The sequence below is a fragment of the Dermacentor silvarum genome, chromosome 6 (genome assembly GCF_013339745.2).
Source record: "Dermacentor silvarum isolate Dsil-2018 chromosome 6, BIME_Dsil_1.4, whole genome shotgun sequence".
NCBI lineage: Eukaryota > Metazoa > Arthropoda > Arachnida > Ixodida > Ixodidae > Dermacentor > Dermacentor silvarum.
The window spans coordinates 15,358,803-15,375,640 of NC_051159.1; the positions used below are offsets into that span (position 1 = coordinate 15,358,803).

Genomic DNA, 16,838 nt, shown 5'->3' on the forward strand with positions numbered 1-16,838 from the left:
TTTAAGAAGCGAAAAATGCTGAGGGCGCAAATAACAAACCTAGTGAGCGATGCTGAAAAGAAACTGGAGGAGAATCACGATCCTACAGCGATGTCGCTGATAGCCAGCCAGATTAAAGGTATTGCTGACTCGCTAAAGAAAGCGGACGAGCAGATAAAGCAGTTCATAACGCCCGAAACAGCTGACTCGGAGTTTGCGAAAACAAATGAGTACAAGTTAAAGATAATAAGTGCTCTGCACAACATCAACACGTACCTTTCTCGGCAAGAAGTACGGGCGAAGAGGAGGCCCGGGAGCGAAACCAACGGCAGCGAGACGAGACATCGACGGCAAGGAGCGGCACGGACACAGAGGGCGACCAAGATTCGGATGACGTCTCGCCGCTAGAATCTGTGAGCGACCAGCAGTTTCCTCAGTTATTCAAGATGAACAGAGAAGTGATTTTGAAGAAGCGAAAAACGCTGAGGGCGCAAATAACAAACCTAGTGAGCGATGCTGAAAAGAAACTGGAAGAGAATCACAATCCTACAGCGATGTCGCTGATAGCCAGCCAGATTAAAGGTATTGCAGACCTCGCTAAAGAAAGCGGACGCTTCCTCAGTTATTCAAGATGAACAGAGAAGTGATTTTGAAGAAGCGAAAAACGCTGAGGGCGCAAATAACAAACCTAGTGAGCGATGCTGAAAAGAAACTGGAGGAGAATCACAATCCTACAGCGATGTCGCTGATAGCCAGCCAGATTAAAGGTATTGCAGACTCGCTAAAGAAAGCGGACGAGCAGATGGAGCAGTTCATAATGCCCGAAACAGCTGACTCAGAGTTTGTGAAAAGAAATGAGTACAAGTTAAATATAATAAGTGCTCTGCACAACATCAACGCGTACCTTTCTCGGCAAGAAGTACGGGCGAAGAGGAGGCCCAGGAGCGAACCAACGGCAGCGAGACGAGACATTGACGGCAAGGAGCGGCACGGACACAGAGGGCGACCAAGATTCGGATGACGTCTCGCCGCTAGAATCTGTGAGCGACCAGCAGTTTCCTCAGTTATTCAAGATGAACAGAGAAGTGATTTTGAAGAAGCGAAAAACGCTGAGGGCGCAAATAACAAACCTAGTGAGCGATGCTGAAAAGAAACTGGAAGAGAATCACAATCCTACAGCGATGTCGCTGATAGCCAGCCAGATTAAAGGTATTGCAGACTCGCTAAAGAAAGCGGACGAGCAGATGGAGCAGTTCATAATGCCCGAAACAGCTGACTCAGAGTTTGTGAAAAGAAATGAGTATGAGTTAATTAAAGATATTAAGTGCTCTGCACAACATCAACACGTACCTTTCTCGGCAAGAAGTGCGGCAAACAGCGAGGGAGCAACCCAATTTTAATGGCGAAGCTAGACAATCTCAGCAAGCAACAATAGTGAAGCTACCGAAGCTAGAACTAATTAAATTTGACGGCAACAAAATGAAATGGCAGAGATTTTGGCGGCAATTTGAAACAGCTGTACATGAAAGAACCGACTTGGAACAAAAATCAGAAATTTACGTACCTTCTGTCATCACTAACTGGAAAAGCGGCAGCTGCCGTGGAGGGACTACAGTTTTCCGACAGTAACTATAGCAACGCCATTGATCTACTCAAGCAGAGGTACGGAAAAGTTGACGTGCTGGTAGAAATGCATATGAAAGAACTGACTAACTTGAATGAAGTAGCAAGCTTCAACGACCATGACGGTTTAAGAAAGCTGTCACAAAAGGTTCAAGTGCACATACGTGGATTGGAATCCTTAGGATTGAAAAGCGAGTCCTATGCATTGATGTTGCTTCCGATCCTGAAAAGAGCTTTGCCAGTGGATATGTACATTGTATTCCAGTTAAAACAAAGAGAAGTGATCAGTGGATCTTCATCATGAGATCAGAAAGTGGCTTTACGTCAAGAAGATATTCTTAGGCGCTTGATGAAATATATCGAAGATCAAGTTGAGTGCAGAGAGGAAATGTCAACAGAAAGGAGAGAAAGCTACAACCACAGGACTGAGAGTAAGCAGCATACAAGAACTGTTAATTTTCAAAGTACAGCTGCAAAGTTTTGCATATTTCGCAAGAATACCACTCATTATACTGATGATTGTAGGAAAACAATGCTTTATGAAGACAAGAAAATGAAGCTCAGAGAGGCAAACAGATGTTTCCGCTGTACCAGGCCTCGCCATACTGCTAAAATATGTAAGGCAAACATTAGGTGCAAGATATGTCGAAAATGGCATGCGACGTCATGTGCCGAAGCAAAGAACTGACAGCACAGTGTACAACATCTACTATTGGTGAAAGTGCAAATCAGGAAGAGAAAACATCTACTTGCCAGTTTATGAACATCTCATCAAGTGTATTTCCGCAGACTGCAGTTGCATTAGCAGAAGGTGGTATGTGTCGAGCAGTCATGTTATTGTCGTGTTCTGCTGGATACTGGCAGCCAAAGGTCATTCATACTGAAAAGCCTATCTGAGAAACTTGGCTGTAAGGTTAAAGGAAAAGAAAGACTCACGATAGGCTCATTCGGAGGAGGTCAAAATGAAAGAGCCATGAATTAAGTTAAACTGAAAAGTACCTCCAGTAGTGAAGAAGTGGTACTGGAAGCACTGGAGGTAGACATAATTTCAAAGGAAAGATTACCATTCCTGCCTATTTCACTGCAAAAGAAGTATGAAGAGGACGGATTCCAGCTGGCTGACGGTTCATGTAAAAGCACATCATGCCTAGAAATTAGAATACTTATTGGATCAGACCAGTATTGGCAAGTAATGACAGGTGGGATCCGAAGACTAGAAGAAAGGTTGACAGCAGCAGAAACCATATTCGGCTGGACAGTACAAGGTCAAGCTAGGATATCAGCAACAATGATGGAGAAGTCAACTGTAATGGTACTTAACGTCAATGTGAATAACTGCGACATACAGACAGAACTCAGCCATTTCTGGGATATTGAAAATCTAGGCATAAAGTGCCCTGAGAAAGAAACCAGGAGAGAAGAGGAAGTGATTCAGCACTTCAAGAGGCACTTAAAATTTGAAGAGAAGCGATATTCTGTCAGACTTCCATGGAAAGATAACGTGGAACTTGATGAAAATAAGATTGTAGCTATGCACAGATTACGACAACGAACTCGACGGCTACAGAAGGACGAAAGCATACTCCGGCGCTACGACAGATTATTTAAATAGTGGAGTAGCAGAAGTGGTCGACGAAAAAAGTAGACCGATGACACACTGCTACTACATGCCGCATCAGGCAGTAATAAGGGAAGATCGACAAACCACAAAGATAAGAATTGTATTTGATGCGTCTTCATCCTCGACAAAAGGGTTTTCTTTAAACGATAACCTCGAAACAGGACCGAATCTCAATTGTGATCTGGTGCATATGCTGATGAACTTCCGACACCATCACATAGCAATGACAGCTGATATAGAGAAAGCATTTCTGCAGATTTCAATACACGAAGAAGATAGAGACGCATTGCGCTTTCTTTGGTAGGACAGGATTCCAAGTGGTAGCGACGTAAAAGTTGTGACATGGAGAATGTCAAAAGTAATGTTTGGAACAGCTCCGAGTACTTTCTTACTTGCAGCAACTGTGCAAAACCACCTAAGCAAGTTGGAAGATAGCTTTCCGGAAACGATTAAGCAGCTGAAGAACAACATTTATGTCGACGACGTGATACTGGGAGCCAACTCACCAGAAGAAGCCGAAATACTTTATAAAGAGTCAAAAGACATTTTTCAAGAGGCGTCAATGACATTCAGAAAGTTCAAAACGAATGAGCCTGGATTACAGTGAACTATAAACATACAAGAGAAAAACACAGGCATGGAAACCTCAACCCAGATAAAGGTACTTGGCATCAGATGGAATTACGGGGAAGATAGATTGTACCTCCCATCTTTTGACATAAAGGACATCGATACGAGCGGTCCAATTACGAAGAGGCAAATGCTACAGCTAACAGCAAGAATATACGATCCCCTGGGCGTCTTCACTCCATTCAGTGACAGCTCAGCGATAAATACAAAACATGTGGAGGAAGGGAACATCTTGGGATGGCCCACTACCAGAAGATGAAACGGCGTCGTGGAGGAACTGGATTCAAGAGCTACGATTAATACAAGACTTCAGCATACCTAGATGGTTTGATATTAACCAAGGCAGCCAGCCTCTTCACACGGATCTTAATTTGTTTTCCGATGCAAGCCCGTACGCTTACGGAACAGCAGCCTACTTGATAAATACTTACGAAAACCAAAAACAGTCTGAGCTACTCATAGCAAAAGGACGAATAGCTCCAATAAAAGAAATGTCTTTGCCAAGATTCGAGCTAATGGCTACGATGCTATCTGCATGCCTCTCTGAATATATCACGAGAGGATTTGTAAGAAAACTAAACGAAATGAGATATTGGACAGACTCGACCATTGTTCTAAGTTGGTTACGCGGAAAGAAGAGAGAGAGAGAGAAAAGTCTTTATTCCAGGTCAGACTAAGACCTATAGATATTCCTCCGCCAGGAGGACCATGGCCAGCTGGTCGGCGAAGGCCGCCGACGCCAACCACACCCGCGAGTGGGGAGGTGGGGGGTTAGGGTAGTGAGGGGATTGTAGGGCTGCGGGGCAAGAGAAAAGGATGTGCTCTACATTTGCATACGTAGAGGGGCAGTTGGGACATGAGGGGTCTGAGCGGTAACGATAAAGGTATAGGCGTGCTGGAGTGATCAACGTGTTGAGCTGGATGGCCCTGAGGGTGCGTACTTGGGCAGTGGAGAGACTAGGGTGTGGGGGCGGAAGCGTCTGCAATGAATGCCGGAGGTGTTTGTAATGCTGCTTCAGAGTTTTCTTATAAAAGTGTGCCTCGTCCGCTATGGGCGGGCAAGGCCAGGGGATCGTCGGCGCCCAGCTATTAATCTCGCGGTCAAGCTCATGAGCGAGCTTATTGCCGACAATCCCCGCATGACCTGGCACCCACACCACAGTAACCAAAGCAGGGGAGAGAAGGGAGAGAGCATCATAAAAGTTGTCATGAAGATTATCGGGAAGTCTGTTGTCGCGAAGAGCCCTGATTGCCGCCATGGAGTTAGAAGGGTTAGTTCGTGCGTCGCGTGAAAGATCGCGGCCAATTCAAGGGATAGAGAAGAAGTAGGAAGTGAGAAGGGGCCAGCGGTGGAAGTGATGGGAATGCCAAGGGGGGTCGGCATTGTCACACAAGCAGTGGAGCCATGAGTTTGGTAATACGCTGCATCGACATAGCATGTGACAGTGTCCGGTGGAAAAGGGGCGTGGAAGTGAGCGTGGGCTTGTCGTCGTCCCTCATGAAGATGTGGGTTCATATTAGAGGGAATAGGGGCACAGCGGAGATTGCTGGAAAGAGGTCGTTGAGGGGTGTACAGAGGAAAGTCAATGGGCCGGAGGCCAGCCCGCTGCAGTAGCCAATGACCCTGCGCAGAGCTGGATAGGTGGCCAAGTTGTCGATCCCTATGGAGGCGCAAGAGCTCTGCAAGGGGAAGAAATAGGCCTGTTGCGTATAGTTTGGCTGTGGATGCGTGTGTCGGAAGATGTTATATATCTGTGACCTGTTGAAGGAGGGAAGTAGCACCAAGCTCGGAGAGATGCTTTTGGATTGTGGGGAGAGGAGCAGGTTGAGGGCCAAGGAGGGACCGGAGGATCAACCAGGCTGATTTAGTGTGGAGGGAAGAGTTGATAGAATCGCATATGCGATTCCAATTTGTTGTCTCAAGGATGGAGCAGTGAGTTAGTATGTCAGTGTTGAGTGTGTCTAATGTGTGTCTAAGCTGGATGTTGTTAGGTTGGGTACGGATGCGACTATGGAGGCGTTTACGGCGTCTCCAGAGACGCATGAGGTGTGGGTCAGCGTGGCCCGACGGGGGGTTAGCTTCTGTAGTGGTGGTTCGCCATCACTACAGAGCCAGCCATCCGGCTGGTTCGCCGTAGCGAGTCCACCCACACATCATAGTTGGGAGTTGACTCCTGGACTCACAGGCGACAAAAGAGGTCCCAGTTGGTCTGGGTGATGCGTTTTTTAGGTTGTGAGTGAGGGTCAGTTTAATTTCAGTTATGTGATGGTCGGATAGGAGGGTGTCCGGAAGGACTTGCCAAGTCTCTGGAGGATTGTGGCGATGGTGAAAGGTGAGGTCAGGTGTTGTATGACGTTTTGCGTTTCCATCTCGTGTGGGTGTGTCTGGTGTATTGACGAGTGTATATGAGTGCTGCACAGTGTGTGCATGAAGAAGGTGGCCAGGGCGCAAAGTGTTTGGGTAACCCCAGATGGTATTTGGGGCATTGAAGTCTCCGCCAAGAATAATGTCGCGGTGTTTTGGAAAGGATAGAAGAAAATGAAAGAGAGGAGAGAGAATTGTGGTAGAATTTGGGGGATTATAGACGTTCACAAGTGTGAGAGGTGGGTTCGGGGGGTCTGGGTAATACGAAATGGCTGTTACATATGGAAGTAATGTGGATGGAACATCTTCCACTTCATAAGCGATATCCCGGCGAATATAAACGGAAGACAGCGGTGCGGCAGAGTCGGCGTGCAGAGCTCGGTAGCCTGGGATGTTTTTGGCATGCCTTGTTTCTTGTAGTAGGATTAAGTGAGGTAGTGTGGTTTGCGTAAGGAGCCATTGCTGTAAGGGGGTGCGGTTTGTGGAGAGGCTACGGCAGTTCCACTGAATTATTGTGATCGCCATGATGCTTGTTATTGGAAGGGTTAGGTGGAGTGAGAAGGGTGGCGGGCTTAATTTTGGGGGCCAGGCCTACTGATGAAGTGGGTACGGGGTGGGTGCGCTTGAAGGGGTGGTTCTTGTCTTCCATAGGGCCTGGGGCATCATTAAATGCTTTATTTATGGTGGAGTTCAGATTGTCAAGGGACTGTGTGAGGTTTGAAATGAGCGTCTCGAGGTTGGAAGTACGTTGGTCTTGTGCCTCGATACGTGCTTGTTGCATCTCAACGAGGGATGTGAGTGCGGTTACGCGAGAGGTAAGCTCTGTCAGCCGCAGCTCCAGCTGTTCAACGCGGCAGGGAAAGGGGGAGGTTGTGGGTGCGGGTGCGGGAGTCGTCGGCGACCTTACCTGGTGTACAGGTTTCTGCAGGGGCGAATCTTGCTTGACTGGAGCAGGCGTGTGGTATTCCGCAGGCTTCAGTTGTGCACTCGGTGCTGGTTGAATCACAGGGGTTGGTGACATCTGGGTCAGACGCGGGTGCGGGCCCCCCCACTGGGCATGTGTAGGCAGTAGGCTTGACGAGGCGCGCACCTTGGATATAGATGAGGGACTGGAGGGTTTTACTGGGGGTTGTGACGTGTTCAGACACTTCCACTGCTGTCTGTGTAGGAGGCGCTGCTTCTTGGCGGCGTTGGCGCAGGCTTCATCCCGTTGCATCCGAACTGGGCATATTTCTGCAAAGGGAGTGTGAGGGCCTTGACAATGAAGACACCATGGTGAGCAGGAATGTGGTTCATCAGGCTGGCTGATGGGCGTGGAACAAGTGGGGCACAGGCACTGGTTTCCGGGGCAGGCACACGTGCGATGTTCATATTGCAGGCAGATAGTGCAATGATGGGCCCGGGGCTTATGGGGACGGCAGCGGAATTCGAGTCGTTGGTAGTACACGGAAAATGGAACGTGCATGCCGGCGAAAGTGATCAGGGCGGAGTTCGTATTTCCCATGTTTCGTTATGTCTCTTTTAGTGGGCGATAGAACACTGGACTTTTGTTAACTAGGGTTAACTGGGTTTATTAAGCATGGAGTACATAGGAATGGGTGTGGTTACATGGAGGTACAGAGAATAGAGTGAGTAGACGGGGCGGCTGACGAGCAGGGGAGGAGCAGGAGGGCCAGACGCAACTTGATACTTCGTCTGCTCCAAGTTCATAGACGAGGAGGGTGCCGTGAAGGAGGGAGTGGAGGTTTCAGAAGAGGCGCGCGGCCAGTGTGTACACTACTGTAAACAGTGTATGTAACGAATGGTGGCGCCATCTCCTGAACCTTCTTGTAACATCCTTCCTTTTTTGCAGACAACCCTTCAACCGATGACATAATCCTCGAGTCTCTTGGAAAGTTTCGTCGTTCTTGGAGGTCTGACGGGAGTGCGGTTTGTCTGGCTTGTCACGCTGGTATCTTCTGGTTGCGTTGTAGTGTCTGGCTTTTCGTGTTTATTATTATCGACAGTTGCAGAAGGTATCGGTCTGATAAATACTCAGTTCCTTCGCAGGACGCTGTCGCCAACTTGAACGTCATACGATCTTTCGTCAATTCCTCTTATTATTGTCCCTTTGACCCATGTCGCGCCTTTCAGTGGTCGAACTGTGACCCTTTGGCCTTCTCTGAGGCTAGCCAAATCCTTGGCTTGTCTGTTATAGTAATACGTTGTTTTTTGCCTTTTCTCCTTTCTTTTCTCGCTCACGTCGACTGTTTTGGGCTGCAGTAGCTCTGACGATGTTGGTAAAGTCGTTCTAGTGCGGCGACCCATGAGCAATTACGCAGGACTAACGTTTAGTTCTTGCAGCGGAGTGTTTCTGTAATCAAGAAACGTCATTTGTGGGTCTGAGTGGCTGTCTTCTGCTTTCTTGAGCAGCATTTTTGCCGTCTTTACGGCTGATTCAGCCATACCATTGGAACGCAGGTACCCGGGGCTTGACGTTTTGTGTTGGAAGTTCCAGCTTTTTGAAAAGTTGTAGAATTCTTCGCTGGTGAATTGTGGTCCATTGTCGCTTATCAGAATTCTTGGTGTTCCGTGTCGTGCAAAGTGAGACTTTAGTTTGAGTATTACTTGATTGGAGGTCATTGAATTCAGTTGGTCCACTTCCCAAAAGTTGCTGTAGTAATCCACTGTGATCAAGAAGTTCTTTCCTTTAAATTCGAAGATATCGCATCCAACTCGCTCCCATGGATAGCTTGGTTCTGGATGAGGAGAGAGTGTTTCTCGTTGCTGAGAGTGTGCGTGCTTTTGACATATTTCGCACCCTGCGATGAGGTCTTTTAATTCTGCATTCATTCCTGGCCAAAAGACACATTCACGAGGGCGTCGTAGACAGCTCTCAATCCCGAGATGTGATGAGTGGAGTGTTGCTTTGATCTCACCTCGCAGAGACATTGGGACAATTAGACGTGATCCCTTGAAGATGAGATTGTCTTCAACTGCAAGCTCATCTCTGTATGGGAAGTACACGTGCATGTCTTGGGGTAGTTGACGCTTATCTTGTGGCCAACCTGACAAGATGATTGCTTTCAACCTTTGCAGTGATTCATCTCTCTCAGTCGCAGACCGAATCTTCTCCAGGGTTTCTTTTCTCACAGGAAGGTAGTGTACGACGTTGACGTTTTCCAGTTATTGTTGATTGCTTTCGTTGGGAAGGAACGCTTGTGACATTGCGTCAGCCAAAAGTAATTCCTTGCCTGGTCTGTGCTCGATGACAATGTTGTATCTTTGCGTCTGAAGAATCATGCCTTGTAGTCGTCTTGGAACTTGATCCAATTGTTTCTTCAGGATCGCTTGAAGGGGCTTGTGATCGCTGATGATCTTTGTTTCTCTTCCGAATGTGTACTGGTGGAACTTGTTTAATGCAAACACGATAGCCAACATTTCCTTTTCAATTTGAGCATAGCGTATTTCTGTCGGTGTAAGTGCTCTGCTGGCGAACGAGACTGGTTGTCCGTCTTGAAGGAGAACTGCTCCGAGTCCAAGATCGCTTGCGTCACATTGAATTTCTAGCGGCTTTCGTGAGTCGAAATAGGCCAGAATTGGAGCTCTTGTCACAGCATCTTTTGCTTTCTGAAATGCTTCTTCTTGTGGTTTTCTCCATTGCCATGGTGTGTCCTTGACAGCGGGTTCTCTCAATGGCTCTAATACACTCGATATTTTCGGCAGAAATCTGGAGAGGTAGTTGATCATTCCGCAGAAGCGTTGAATTTCTTGGACATTGACTGGCTTTGGCATCTGTTCAATTGCCTTGATTTTATTTGGATCAACTTTTAGTCCTTCTTTCGTTAGCACGTGTCCTAGGAAGACAGTTGATGAGGCTCTAAGCTGCGTTTTTTCTTTGTTGAGACGAATTCCAATTTGTCGGCATCTCTGGAGTAGACTCTCTAATTTCTTGTCATGATCTTTGACAGCATCTTCATTTTTACCCACTCCAAAGACAAGAATGTCGTCTGCAACGCAGAGAACTGCGCTCAGTCCTTCAAGTGCCACTTGAAGTCTTTTCTGGAAAATTTCGCTGCTTACCGCAAGTCCAAACGGCAGGCGGAGCCATCGGTAACGACCTTTTGTTGTTTGAAATGTGGTCATAAAGCTTGACTCATCATCGAGAGAACATTGCCAATACCCTTCTCGCAAATCTATTTTTGAGAAGATTTTTGCTTTGGCAAGGTCGGGTAACACATCATCGAGGATGGGCAATGTGTGACGTTCTCGTTCGAGAGCCTCGTTGAGCGCTTGTGGGTCAATGCATATTCACATTTCACCATTTTTCTTGGTTGCAAGAACTAATCTGCTCACCCACTGCGTTGGCTCTGTTACGCTTTTTATGACACCTTTTTTTTCCAGGCTCGCCAATGTTTGTTCTAATCGCGGTTTAATGCTGACAGGTGGGGGGGGGGGGGGGGGGGCACTCTGCAACTTGTTATCGCTTTCGGAACAGCATCAGGCTTAGTCACCAAGTGTACTTTTCCCGGGAGTGTTCCTAGAGTGTCTCCAAAAACATCTGGGTATTTTTCCACTATGTGATGAGTGAAATCCTCTTCTGGTATTTCATCGATTCCAGCCACAAGGTTGTAGTCTATAGTTATCAGACCCATTTTCTCAGCTGTCGATCTTCCGATCAGAGGAGTGAAGTCATCTTTAACCACTACAAATGCTACAGGATGTATCTGTCCATTTGCGGTTGTAACTTCTAGTTGCGCCTTGCCTGAACAGTGAACCTTGCTTCCATTCCACGTTCGCAGTGTTGTGCACAGCTATATCTGCTGTAGCTTGACGTGTCTAGACGGGATGACATCCACAGCTGCACCGCTGTCCACTTGAAATTTCACTTGTGTTCCGTTCACTCTCAGAAACGTGTGGACTGAGCTTACTTTGTTGCTTTGAACTGCCAGTATGGTTTCATCCTCACTATCTACTTCCAGGCCAGCAGCTACCTTGCTGCTTTTACAAGCTGCTGCGAAGTTATTTCGTTTTTTGCACTTGCTGCATGTTTGTTTCCAAGCTGGGCATGCTCCTCTTTTGCGCTCATGGCTACCACCGCAATACCTGCATTTTGGTATGTTAGATTTTTGTGGCTTTCCTTTTGCGCTTTTCGAGTTGGCATTGGTGCGATGGACAAATTTCTTTACTGCGTGCACGGTCTCGTTGCTTGGTGTAGTACCCTCTTTAAATACTTTCATTTGAATTTTCGTAGCTTCGTGTGCTCGACACACCTTTTCAACCTTCTCTAGGGTCGGATCTTCCAGCTTGAGAATGTCTGCACGAGCCTTTTCGTCATAGATACCACAGACGATCTGGTCGCGAATCATTTTTTCTCTTTCGTTTCCGAATCCACAGTCGCGCGCTTTGAGCTTCAAATCTGTTACGAAGCTGTCGAACTGCTCTTCCTCCCGTTGCATGCGAGTTCGGAAGACGTATCGCGAGTACAGCTCATTGTGCTTCGGTAAGAAATGCGTGTCGAGGAGGCTGATGACATAAGCATAGTTAAATTCTGGATATGGCCTTTCCGTAGTTGGTTCCCCGAAGTCCAAAGTGTTGTAGATATCAAGCAGTGAAGAACCACTGACGGTCAAAAGGAGTGCTACTTTTCGGTCAGATGGTGCTCTCGCTGTGTTAGTTGCTTTGAGATACAGCGTGAAGCTCTGCTTGAAGGCTTGCCATTGTTCCGCAGCGTTTCCTCTGGAGTCGAATTTCGCAGGTGCAGGAATCTTCTCCATTGCTGATGCGCTGACGTTAGAACTAGTTCACTTCTGACACCATGTTTCGTTATGTCTCTTTTAGTGGGCGATAGAACACTGGACTTTTGTTAACGGGGGTTAACTGGGTTTATTAAGCATGGAGTACATAGGAATGGGTGTGGTTACATGGAGGTACAGAGAATAGAGTGAGTAGACGGGGCGGCCGACGAGCAGGGGAGGAGCAGGAGGGCCAGACGCAACTTGATACTTCGTCTGCTCCAAGTTCATAGAGGAGGAGGGTGCCGCGACGGAGGGAGCAGTTTCAGAAGGGGCGCGCGGCCAGTGTGTACACTACTGTAAACAGTGTACGTAAGGAATGGTGGCGCCATCTCCTGAACCTTCTTGTAACAGCGGGCCAGTAGGATATCGGCTTGATAACTGTCTAAATCACGCAGAAGTTCTTCTTGGGTAGCGTCAGGGGCAATTCCGTGGATAACCCCCGGCACGAGGTGGTTGGAGCTGCGAGGTATGGAGCTACGGCATATATGCGGCCAGCGAGCATGATACTCTCAACGCTGAGAAGGCGGCTGGCGAGTTCTATGTGGTGGGTCTTGAGTATGGCGAGGCGGTTGCGATTGCGTAGATGGACTGAAACGTCGGCACAAGTATGCGCCGGGAGCTTTGCTGCTCGTATGAGAGCTGGGAGAATGTCCAGCAGCTGGGCGGAGGTGGCGGAAGGTAACGCTGGCAGGTGGACACAAGCCACATGGAGGCCAAAACTTGGGCGGGCAGCAAGTCTAGGCTTTCGGACATTTCCGTGCGTTGTCCATTCTCCTTCAGGCTCATCCAACTCGATAGGGGTTGGAGTGGAAGTGGGATCTAACGTCGGCGTCTCGTCAGCCATGCCGGCACGCAGCAGTGGTAGGGTAGGGCTAGCGAGGCCGTCACCGCTTCAAAACTTGAAGTGGCCGAAGACAACAATTCGTGGGAAACAGGGAGAAGGCAAAGAAAAAACGCGACAATTTTGTCGAAAACAGAGTGAAGGAGATAAAGGAGAAAACGAAACTGTCAGAGTGGAATTACGTTGCAAGTGAAGAAAACCCAGATGATTTTATGGCTAGAGTTGTAAGCGCAGAGCGTCTGATAAACTCAGAACTATGGTGACATGGTCCAAAATGGTCAGTTCTGAAAAAGAAAACTACAGAACAAACCGAAGCAGAAGACGACACTGAGCATGGTGAAAGTTATGCGATTAGCACATGCACCTCAAATGCAGCAGTCACAGCTTGGGTTCTCAGGTATATCCGGAATATACGAAAAAAGAGACCAATCATCGGAGATCTGAGTTTTGAGGAACTGAAGAATGCTGAGACGACAATAATCAAGCTAGAACAACAACACATACGAGAAAGCATCATACAGAGCAAGAGCATTCCTACGAAGACAACAAGGATGTTTCTTCATGGTGCGGAAGTCTTTGAAGACGATCAAGGTCTGATAAGACACAAAGGTCGGCTACTTCAAAGTGGATTATCATACAACGAAAGACATCCTATTGTGCTGCCAAAGTGGATGGCTGGTACAAAGCTGCTGGTACGCCATATCCATCAACTCAGGCTGCATGGAGGAATAAGCGTCACATTATCACAGCTTCGAACTAAGTACTGGAAGACAGCTCGTGAAGAAGACAATTCATGGATGTCTGAAGTGCTAACGATTTGACGCCAGACCACTGCATTAAGAAACAGCCCCACTTCCTGCTGACAGAGTCAATGAGCGACAACCATTTGACGTGATCGGGGTAGATTTCGCGGGTCCGTTACTTATAAAAGACGCGATGAAAGGCACTACAAAACAGTATGTTGCAATATTTGTATGTGCTACTAGACGAGCTGTACATCTCAAAGTTGTAGACAACACGACAACAGAAGCATTCTTACATGCATTCCGAAGATTTACAGCGAGACGAGGGCTATGTTGCATCATTTACAGTGACAATGTAAGGACGTTCAAGAAGGCCAACAGAGACATCAATCGTATGATTAAAGAACTACAGGAAGAAGTCTCCAAAAGAGCAAGCCAAGGAGATCAGATCAAATGGAAGTACATCGCAGAACAAGCGCCTTGGTGGGGAGGCTTTTATGAAAGGATGGTACGAAGCATGAAATCAACAATGAGGAAAGCTATTGGAAAAAGACTTATCAAGAGAAGAGATGCAAACCCTAGCAACTGAAGTTGAAGCTGTCCTTAATAACAGACCGTTGACCTATGTATACAGCAAACTGGATAAGCCTCTAGCTATTGTGCCGGCTGATATAATGGGTGGAAAGCATAGGATCAAAGACAGTACAGAAGGTGAAAAAAAAATCAGCATAGAAGAAATGTGGAGAAATAAGCAAAGAATTACGAAAGATTGGTGGAAAAGATGGAACAAGGAATATCTGAAAGAACTCGGAGAGCAGTGTAACACAAGAAAGCAAGAAATGACAGTGAACTAAGGAGATATCGTTTTGATCGGTGCACATACTCCTAGATCCTTCTGGAACCTGGCTAAGGTCATTGAAGTATATTCTGGAGTCAACGGGAAGCCGCGCTCCTGTCTCTTAAAATCCAAAGGAAAGCTTGTTCGGAGACCTGTTCAACACCTTTACACACTCGAAGGTTGCTTCCACTGATGAGAAGGAAACTTCGCGGCCGGAAGCTATTGAAACTCATGGGAGCAGACAAGACGAGAAAGAAGAAGACGGCGGGCTCCAAAGGCGCGCGTGCTAAGAAAGCAATAAAGAAAAAAAAAAAGAAGAATCTTGATTTCGTTCGCTTCGAACGCAGCTGTCTCATGTCGTTTCTGCGACACCCGCCTTTTCCTTTGATCGGCATGGCCACTGCTTCTAGCCTTCATGATCGAGGTGGTGCTCCCGGTTTTCATAATCATCGATATCATCGACTTCACGAGCTAGTACTTCTTCGAGTCTTGCAAAATTTGTAGTTTCGTCTCAAGCGGCGCACCTCCAGCTGCTTCCACGGTGCAATTCTGCGCTCGATGAGAGAGAGAGTGGGAGGGAGTGCCCCTCGCTTATGGCTTTCTTCCCCCCCTCGCCCCCTCCTCTTCTATGGACGCTTGCACGACCGCTGGCGACATGGGCGCGAAACAGCTGGCGCCATCTTGTGCACGCTGTACCAACTTGCGATGCTCTCCGTGGCTTTCACAATTGGCGTGCGGGCGAAATGCGCTATGCGGTAATGGCGGCAGATACGAACTCGTGTAGGCAAACTTTTCGCGCCGCCTTGGTTAAGGGTAACTTAGAAATGCAAATTTCACGATTATTCTGCATGAAAAACACCACCCAGAAGCAAAATTTCAATCGTTATATCCGTTATGCAGTGAATAAAATCGTTATAATGGGTTTTTTTTTCTCATAGCCCTAATGTAGAAGTTGATGCTCTTAAGTAGACTCATCATTATAACCGATATATCGTTATATGTGGTATCATTATATGTGGACTGCACTGTACATGGCTTACAACATGGTTGATACCATACAAGCTCAAGCAAAATAATGGTCTGAGCACAGTGGGCATTCTTCTGCGTGAACATGCCACATGGCTTTCAGTGCAGTAAGGCCATTGAAAAGAAGGGGAAGGCCTTGAGCATGTTGAAAAGGGGAGAGCCCTCGGTTGAAGTGGAGCAGGCTCTGTCGTAGGGGGCAGATGAAGGCCTTCAAGCAGAAAAGAAGTTCGCATCACCTTGTTGTATTCTTTTGTGCTCACTGCCTCGTGTCTCGTTACCTCACGACATTTCCACTTTCCTTCTTAACAGGCAGTAGTACTGATAGCAGACAACAGCCATTCTGTTATAGTCGGCACGTACAGCGTATGATTGCCATTTACTCTATTAATGTAAAGCGCATTAAACATCTTTCGTAAAAGATTTTGCAGTGCCTCTAAAGAACAGCACATCAGCTGTGACACCACTGCAACATGTTACTCGAAAATTGGAATGTTTGTTACCAACAGAGTCGGTACGGTGGAGTAATATAGTGCGCCCATTGTAGTTGTGGCCGTACCGCAGAGCCAGAGAGGCCAGTGTGCCAGCCCAGGGGATAAGGCGGCCCAGTTACTGTTCTGTCACTTCTAAATTCGTGGCCCCAGTGACACTGAAATTTAACATTGACATGTAGCAGAAGCCCTCTACCATGGTGTCCCAGTCCTCCCGCAAGTGTAACAGCGCCTCAAGTGTAGAAACCAACTGATTTTACTTCTTCACAGCAGCAAATAACACAGGGTTCGCACAGCCCCTTGAAATCCTTGAATATCCTTGATATTGACAGTATAAGTTCAAGGGCCCTTGAAAGTACTTGAATACCCGTGGGCTCCTTGTAATCCTTGAAAATCCCGTGGGATTTGTTCCGCTAGAGGAAATTAACGATGTACCTCCGCAAGTCATGCTGATATTTAAGGCCCTTTCGCTTACGAATGCCCATGAAAACAAGCTGTGTTGACTAAAGGGCAACATCAGGAAGTTTCGGTTTTAAATCTCGCAGCCCCTAAGTCGTCTGGCAACTAATATGCATTGGAAATCCAATCCAATGCGAGACATATCGCTCGCTCGGCTTGCGTATAGTGCCTAGAATATACTCTTGTGTGCCGTCCACCGAGAGTCTCCAACGCGGGACGGTGGCGCGGGCTGTGATGCCTGCCGCCGCGGGCCACCAGACGGCGATGCCTGTCGGCATCATGCTAAATCCTGCGGTGTTCGACTCGCGTTCGTTTGCGATGCGTTGATTGCTACGCGTCGATTGCAATGCTTAGTTCATTTCTCGCCTTGCTGCCGCTTTCGTTGCAGTCTTTTCTTATTGTGAGTGGGTTTTTTGCATCTATGTGTGCACTCGTCTGTCTAAAGAAA

The 16,838-nt window shown here is 47.3% G+C and overlaps 1 protein-coding gene across 2 annotated transcripts in view; it reads left to right on the forward strand.

Moving 5' to 3' along the window:
• The window catches only part of LOC119455301 (ubiquitin carboxyl-terminal hydrolase 8-like), a 176,348-nt gene that overhangs the window by 68,539 nt on the left and 90,971 nt on the right, over positions 1 to 16,838 (forward strand). The window lies entirely within an intron of this gene.